This window comes from Terrapene carolina, unplaced genomic scaffold (assembly GCF_002925995.2).
Source record: "Terrapene carolina triunguis isolate 2854851 unplaced genomic scaffold, T_m_triunguis-2.0 Scaffold58, whole genome shotgun sequence".
In the NCBI taxonomy this organism is placed as follows: Eukaryota; Metazoa; Chordata; order Testudines; family Emydidae; genus Terrapene; species Terrapene triunguis.
Genome location: NW_020664409.1, coordinates 22,257,952 through 22,267,055, shown reverse-complemented (window position 1 = coordinate 22,267,055; position 9,104 = coordinate 22,257,952).

Sequence of the window (9,104 nt, the reverse complement as noted above, 5' to 3'; positions counted from 1 at the left end):
CTTCCTAATGTCCAGTTTATATCCATTTGTTCTTGTGTCCACATTGGTACTGAGCTTAAATAATTCCTCTCGCTCCCTGATAGTTATCCCTCTGATATATTTATAAAGAGCAATCATATCTCCCCTCAGCCTTCTTTTGGTTAGGCTAAACAAGCCAAGCTCTTTGAGTCTCCTTTCATAAGACAGGCTTTCCATTCCTTGGATCATCCTAGTAGCCCTTCTCTGTACCTGTTCCAGTTTGAATCATCCTTCTTAAACATGGGAGATCAGAACTGCACATAATATTCCAGATGAGGTCTCACCAGTGCCTTGTATAATGGTACAAACACCTCCTTATCTTTACTGGAAATACCTCGCCTGATGCATCCCAAGACCACATTCGCTTTTTTAACAGCCATATCACATTGGCGGCTCATAGTCATCCTGTGATCAACTAATACTCCAAGGTCCTTCTCCTCCTCTGTTACTTCCAACTGATGCGTCCCCAATTTATAACAAAAATTCTTGTTATTAATCCCTAAATGCATGACCTTGCACTTTTCACTATTAAATTTCATCCTATTACTATTACTCCAGTTTAAAAGGTCATCCAGCTCTTCCTGTATGATATCCCAGTCCTTCTCTGTATTAGCAATACCTCCCAGCTTTGTGTCATCCGTAAACTTTATTAGCACATTCCCACTTTGTGCGCCAAGGTCAGTAATAAAAAGATTAAACAAGATTGGTCCCAAAACAGATCCCTGAGGAACTCCACTAGTAATCTCCTTCCAGCTGGAGAGTCTCCTGACAGTTCACCTTTCAGTATCACCCGTTGTAGTCTCCCCTTTAACCAGTTACTTATACACCTTTCAATTTTCATATCGATCCCCATCTTTTCCAATTTAGCTAATAATTCCCCATGTGGAACCGTATCAAATGCCTTACTGAAATCGAGGTAAATTAGATCCACTGCATTTCCTTTGTCTAAAAAAACTGTTACCTTCTCAAAGAAGGAGATCAGGAAGGTTTGGCACGATCTACCTTTTGTAAAACCATGATGTATTTTGTCCCAATTACCATTGACCTCAATGTCCTTAACTACTTTCTCCTTCAAAAAAATTTCCAAGACCTTGCATACTACAGATGTCAAACTAACAGGCCTATAGTTACCTGGATGACTTTTTTTTCACCTTTCTTAAAAGTAGGAACTATTTTAGGAATTCTCCAGTCATACGGTACAACCCCGAGTTTACAGATTCATTAAAAATTCTTGCTAATGGGCTTGCAATTTCATGTGCCCATTCCTTTAATATTCCTGGATTAAGATTATCTGGGCCCCCTGATTTAGTCCCATTAAGCTGTTAGAGTTTGGCTTCTACCTTGGATGTGGTAATATCTACCTCCATATCCTCATTCCCATTTGTCATCCTGCCATTATCCCTAAGCTCCTCATTAGCCTCATTAAAGTCTGAGGCAAAGTATTTGTTTAGATATTGGGCCATTCCTAGATTATCCTTAACCTCCACTCCATCCTCAGTGTGTAGCGGTCCCACTTCTTCCTTCTTTGTTTTCTTCTTATTTATATGGCTATAGAACCTTTTACTATTGGTTTTAATTCCCTTTGCAAGGTCCAACTCTACATGGCTTTTGGCCTTTCTCACTTTATCCCTACATGTTCTGACCTCAATAAGGTAGCTTTCCTTGCTGATCCCTGCCATCTTCCACTCCTTGTAAGCTTTCTCCTTTTCCTTAATCACCTCTCTGAGATATTTGCTCATCCAGCTTGGTCTACAACTCCTGCCTATGAATTTTCCCCCCTTTCTTGGGATGCAGGCTTCTGATAGTTTCTGCAACTTTGACTTGAAGTAATTCCAGGCCTCCTTCGCCTTTAGATCCACGAGTTCTTCAGTCCAATCCACTTCCCTAACTAATTTCCTTAATTCTTTAAAGTTAGCCCTTTTGAAATCAAAAACCCTAGTCACAGATGTATTTTTGTTTCTCTTTCCATCTAGTTTGAACTGAATTAGCTCATGATCACTCGAACCAAGGTTGTCCCCTACAACCATTTCTTCTATGAGGTCCTCACTACTCACCAAAACCAAATCTAAAATGGCATCCCCTCTTGTTGGTTCTTCAACTACTTGGGGAAGGAATCCATCAGTTATCGCATCCAGGAAAATCTGAGCCCTATTATTATTACTAGCACTTGTCCTCCAGTCTCTAACTGGGAAGTTAAAGTCTCTCATAATCACACAATTCACTTAATTAAAAACATTAAAGAGGTCTCTATCCATATCCAAATCGGATCCCAGTGGTCTGTAGCACACCCCAAGCACTATCCCAGGGGAGGCTTTAGTAGCTTTCTTTCCCAATTTATTTGTGCATAAGCTTTCGCGGGCTACAGCCCACTTCATCGGATGCATAGAATGGAACATATAACAAGATATATATATACACATACAGAGAAGATGCCATACCAGCTCTAAGAGGCTAATTAATTAAGATGACCTATTATCAGTAGGAAAAAAAAACTGAAAGTAGGATCCTAGGTCACCGCAGAACTGTATTATGTTCGTGGGCCTGGAGGGATAAAAGGGACAAAATTAATTAATTAGCCTCTTAGAGCTGGTATGGCATCTTCTCTGTATGTGTATATATATACTCCTCTTATATGTTCCATTCTATGCATCCGACGAAGTGGGCTGTAGCCCATGAAAGCTTATGCTCAAATACATTTGTTAGTCTCTAAGGTGCTACAAGTACTCCTGTTCTTTTTATGGATACAGACTAACACGGCTGCTACTCTGAATTCTTTCCCAATGTGATTTTTGCCCAGACATCTGCTGTTAAATTGTTCCTCATGTTGTCTATGCTTTCACAAAAATAAGTTTTTACAACTTTTTTCGTCCCGTTAGTACTGCAGAGCCAATCAGCTATGGAGAGTGAGATGAATTCTATTCTGCCCTTCACATCATGCATTAGCTAAATTCCAACGGCAGAATTCTTAAAGCTGGTAATCATTTGTGAGCCAGGAAGTTCAGCTTTTCTCCAGGGACTGTACTGCCTTCCATTTTATTTCTGGGTGCAAATTAATGTGGTTTTAGTCCTGACTACCTTAGACACACTCTCCCTTTTCCTCTAGTTTTAGGGATCTGGCTGGCTCAAGTATTGGTAATGAGATCCTTTGACTTTCAGATTATTGGTTGGATTCACCCCAGATCAATAATTACCAAATGCTCAATTTTTTTAATGAGAAACTAATGTTTAGTATAATGGTCCACATCAGAAAATTGATCTGCTAGTAGACATCCTCAGCAAAGGGGCCGAAACATAAAAAGGCATAAAGACTGAATTACCCCTTTCACCTATCGAAGTGATCACTTTAGGACAGTTCTGAGGCACTCGGGTGAAGCCCTGTGGCAAAGTTACCATGTTTTATACTTAGCTATAGGTGTTGGAGAAATAACTAGGGTTAATTTTCTTCTGTGTTTGGTCCAGTGCTTTCCATGATTTCCTTAAAATCTGTATCTAAAAGGAAAGGAAAGAACCACAGCATATTAGAACTTTGCAAAGGCTTCCAGTAAGATTGAACTGTTCTGGCCTCTGAATGTTACTTCTAATGTGCAAGTAAAGGACCTTTAAAGTCAAAAGTTAAATTAAAATAATGTTGAGTGTCCTCTCTTCATCTCTGTTTTGTATGTGAGTTTTACCACCTAGTGATTCCAAGTCTACTGGAGGAGTGGTTACATTTCTATATATTGCTGTGATAAACTGAGGAAAGCTGTCCAGATCTAAACAAAGACTCTTCTTGGTGAAAACAAGTAGTTAAAGTTTCCTTCCTGCCTTTTATCAGTGCTCAGGACATATATTAGAGGAATTTGAAAACCAGAATTCTATCTTTCCAGATCATTAACAATACAGATGTATTTTCTACTTTAAAATATTAACACAGCTCTTTTGCCATTTTTTGTCTTGTTCTGAGCCAGTTCTTAGGGTATTTGAAGATATCTCCAGAATAATCTTAGTGAGGGAGAAGGAAAATAAGGTAAAAAAATAGATCAGAATGTAGTGTTAATATATTTTTGCGGTCATAATATGAGTATATTATTGTGCAGAAGGAAACCAGTGTTGGGTCAACTTCCAAATATTCAAGTTATGGTTTGGTGCAGTTAAACATCTGAAATTTGGAATGCTTCTCTCAAGCTTTCCAGAATCTTTAGAGGGGTCCCTAGGAACCATCATTCAGTTCTTGTCCTTAAATGGATACCTCATCCCCTTTAACTGATATTGTCTTTTTGTGGGTGAGGCCCAATTATATACTAGCTATACGTTTGGCCTGGAAGACAAACTTCCCATTTTAGCATTTTCAAGTGACGATCTGATGGGAGAGCTCCACACAGTCCTGCCTGGTTAGTGCCTTCCTTGCAGGCCCACCAAAGGGGATGGCACAAAGGCCTGTCCCCACTTTTCCTTTTCATGGGGTGACAGGCACCCCTTTTCCCCCTCTACATCCCTTTACAGGGAGGCTGCTAGACCCCATTCCCACACCCAGCCGTTTCAGGAAATGACATAGATCTACACTACAAGCTAGGGGCATGATTCCCAGCTTACATACACATATTCACACTAGCTCAATGAGAGTTGGCACAAGTATAAATAGTAATGTTGTCATGGTAGTAGGGGCAGCAGCAGCAGCCGCAGCAGCATGGCTTAGCTGTGCTGAGTACAAACCCTCATGAACCCTATGGATAAGCACTGGGCACACTTAAGCCTTACAACTGCTGCTGATGCTCCTCCTGCTACCACAGCTACACTACTATGGCTAACCATTCTAGCTCTCGTCGAGCTTGCATGAGTATGCGTATGCAAGCTGGGGGTCATCACCCTAGCTTGCAGTATAAACATAGCCTTAGTTTTTATTTCCCTTCTCCCTTACTCAGGCTCTTCTGGGACAGCTACAAATATCACAATAAATGATTTCCTTCCCTTTCCCCCCAGTATTACCATGTTGGGTCTTATTTAAGGATTTGAACTCATTCTTTCACTCTCTCCTGCTCAAAGTCCCTCATTAAACCTCACTTCTTCCCCAGACCTTCAGCCGCTAGACCTCCCTTTAAAGAAATGTGAACAACAACAAAATGTATGGCTGTAAAAAATCTCTCATAACAAAATATATTAGACAGAAATAGTGCCACAAAAAGGAGAACATACACTTAATTTCACTACTCTGCTTGTTGCATCCCTTCCCCCAGCCTTCATCTATTGAAGGTTTTATTTTATATTTATATATAGAAAATATATACACACATACATATACTAGGTTAAAAGAACATAATTTAGATTGAAAAGATAAGCTGTCAAAAATCAGGGATCCTGTGGAACAATAATATGTAATCATGACTGTATCATAATGCATATGTGTCAAGGGGGCTGAATTCAGTTTTCACAAGCAACCTTAAAACTGATATTTTCTAATTTTTGAGTGTTTGACTTTGCCACCTGAATAATGTTCTTTTAATGTAGGTTTTTAAAAGTAATTTCCTAGATTTTGTGATGTGTAACTGTAACAATCCTGAATCATTGGTAGGTTTTGAACTCCCATCATGAATCATTGGTAGGTTTTGAACCTTGAGCTTTCAGCACAGACCTTTGCCATATAAGCTATGGGACTAACTACATTAGCTGGCATCAGAATAAGACTGAGAGTCCAGAATGTGGCTAGACTTCTATTGCCATGTGCTGGGTCCAGGCGAGCCCAGCCTGGTTCTCTCTCTCAGGATTTCCCATTGCAGTGAGTGCTGATGATGCTCAGGTGGCAGTGTGGTCCTGGCCTTAGAATGTTTGTGTTTAGGTATTTTTGCAAGTTGCATGTCTCATGAAATTTTTGCATGTGAGAAGGGATGTGGCAGTTTATAGCTCAGCAAAACCTGAACAAAATTTCATGGGACAAAGAAAAGGCACATTGCTAGCCCAAAGGCTTTCTTTCCTGCTGCATTTCAAAAGCTTATCATAAACAATGTATGTATCTGAGTTTATCAGAAAAAAAATGGTTTTAAAATAATCTTTTATATTGGGAAGTATTACAAAATCTTAATAAAGTTACTGTTGGCTCCCCATAATGTTTAGATAGTAAGCACATTGAGACATGTACATTGTCTTCATGTTTGCCTGTATAGCCTTGTACTGTTGCCACTACATATAATTATCTTCATCCATTAGCCTATAATTATAAAACGTTAAATCTTACTAAAACAAAAACTTGTCAGCAAATTCTAGATCCAGCTTAAAGAGATGTTATTGCTACTATGAGATAACTCACTTGTGCTGGGTGTTAAATGCGTAAGAATAAGAGGTCCAAAGCAATACTTTATCAACCAAAATGATTGACAGAAACTGAGGGCAAAAGAATTATACTTTGCCTTAGTCTATGGTTCACTGTCAGTGAATATTCATAAACAGTGCAAGGAGGGTCAGAGTCCCTCATTAGGAGGCTGAGAAAAACATACTTCAGCTCTATGAAGCCCAGGGTTGCTGGCCTGGAGAAGAAGTTGAGAATCAGAATATTTCCTAAATAAGCTCTTGACAGTAAAGCAATCAGGTACATGGCAGTATGTGACGGCATTACTTAGCAATGAATAAAGGAAGAAACAGAAAAGGATTATATATATAAATAAAATTAGGGGCACGTATCAAGAGAGAGAGAGAGACAGACGGTCTCTCCTATGTTTAGGTAATGTGTTAATATTTTCAGGAAAATAAATGTAGACACTGGATATATTACAAACCCCAGTTGTAGCACCATACAATTAAACAAAGGAGGTGGGGCAGAAGGGGGGAATGAAATATACATATACACACACATGCATGTGGCTGCACGCAACAGCACCAGAATGCACATCAGATGACAGCAAAGACTTGGGAATCTGAGCTTGCAAGTTAACTTCAAAATTTCATGCTCCTCCACAGTAGTCCATTTAAAAGAATAAACACTCTTGTACCAGATGTGCACAATAACTGGCTTTTCGTAATTGTTGAGAGGCTGGGGAAGAAGATTTGTGGCAGCTTCCTGACTCAAATCACGTCAAATCATAGAGTGCTCACAATGTGGTGATGCTATATTAAATATACAGATCCTAGACAATGCCATGTGTTGATTGTGGTAAACGGCCAAATTGCTGACATTGGTACTGCATTAATGGAAGATCTGTACCGTGTTGAACATATGCTTCTCAACAGGCAATATAGTACTATTTAGAATACAGAGATGCTGTGCTGTATGCACAGAACTGGGACATTTTTTTTTTTGCTCGGAACAGAATGTGAGATCTAACCCACTTCTACCATCAACTTTAATAGGAGCTGTGGCTGTCCAGCACTTTTTAAAATCAGGCCTTTTATTTAGGTGCCTTCATATGGATTTAGGAGCCTAACTAAGGGCAGCCACACTGAAATGTTTGTGTCTCTCCCCACACGTGTTTTTGGCAATGAAACATCACAAACCAGACGGTATCTAGGCACTTATTTATATATTATTGTTTCATTTCCAATCCTTATTTTGCATCTGCAGAAATACAGTTAAATACAATATATAGCATCGCCTATTATGTAGACTAACAAGCATTCTAAAACTAGCATAGTTCTTTTCTCAAATTTTAATTCTCTCTCACCTTATCTTTTCTGGTTAAGCCTGGTGGCATAGTACCTGCCTAAGAAATAAGACTATTGATTTAATTTTATTTATTTTAATCACCAGAGTTTCTGGCAACACAGTTACAACAAATACCAGTATAGAACTCCCAGAGAGTCTTTTCTTTCCATAGAACAACTTCAGTTTTAGTATATCTGTGTCACTGCTGAAAGGTCCTGTCTTCCATGTGTCTCTGAAGGCAGGAGAAATATTAGGGCTAAGTGTGATCAACCACTGCAAGCCCATACAAGGGCAGATGCTAACACCACTGCTGGCTGAGTCATTTGTGGGGATTGAATGTGGGATCTCTGAATCCTAATTATAAACCTTTATGTATAGGCCATTGGGGCGGGGCAGGGGGGAGGGACCCATGCTCTACTTGAGAAAGGACTGCTTGATAACTCCGCTCATTGGTGAACGAACTGTTTAAAAAAGGATGGGGAGGATAAGCTGAGGCCACTCAAGAAATCTAGTTTCCTAGGTAAAACTTCAGTGTGCTGTTCCCCTTCCCCACTACAAAAACACACCCCACCCTTGAGCGTACCAGGTTGCAATACCACTCACTCAGATTTGGCCTAGTCATCCCCAGAAATATTCCATACTAGGCAGATATCTAGTTTACTTATAGCTAGAGTGGCCTCTAAGGGTTAGAGAGAAAGCACAGCCATTACCCTCCCCACACCATATCGACCTGGGCACCTTGCTTCTGACTCTTCTGGATGTGAATGGCAACGCGCCTGAGCCAGACCCTCGTGAGATCACAGTCTGCAACCAGAATCCAGTGCCACAGGTCCTGACCATCAGCGACAAGGACCTGCCCCCAAACACCTCCCCCTTCAGAGCAGAGCTCATCCACGGATCTGGTGCGAGCTGGGCTGCAGAAATGGACATTAAAGTGAAAAATTTGCACAATTCTAATGGATTACACATAGCATACATTCCACATGCACCAAATAGTCATGAGAAATCATGTCTCCTGGGGAACATTCTCTCTTGGTTCTCCTCCAGGGGTGGTGCAGTTCTACACCGACTCCTTTGCAGGGCTCTATGACAGTTGCACAACTACGGTTGCCAACCCTCCAGGATTGGTCTGGAGAACAGAGAGCAACAATATCTGAAGTCCAAAGGTGCAAACAATTCGATGTTTATTGGGGTGAACTTCCAGCAAGCATGATTCCAGTTTCCTTCCTCAGTGTCCCCCTTCCCAGCTCTGACACCACAGAGCCTTGCCTGTGTCCCTGTTCCCATTCCCCCCTTACTTCCTGATTGACTGCAGACTATATAGTAAAACTTGAGTTCTGCTTGGCTAGATCTTAACCAATCATTTTACTGAAATTTAACTAACCAATCCTAACATACTGTAACATGGTTACTTAACCAATTATATCCCACCACCTTAATTGGTTTACACTCAACAAAATTAATTATACAACAGACA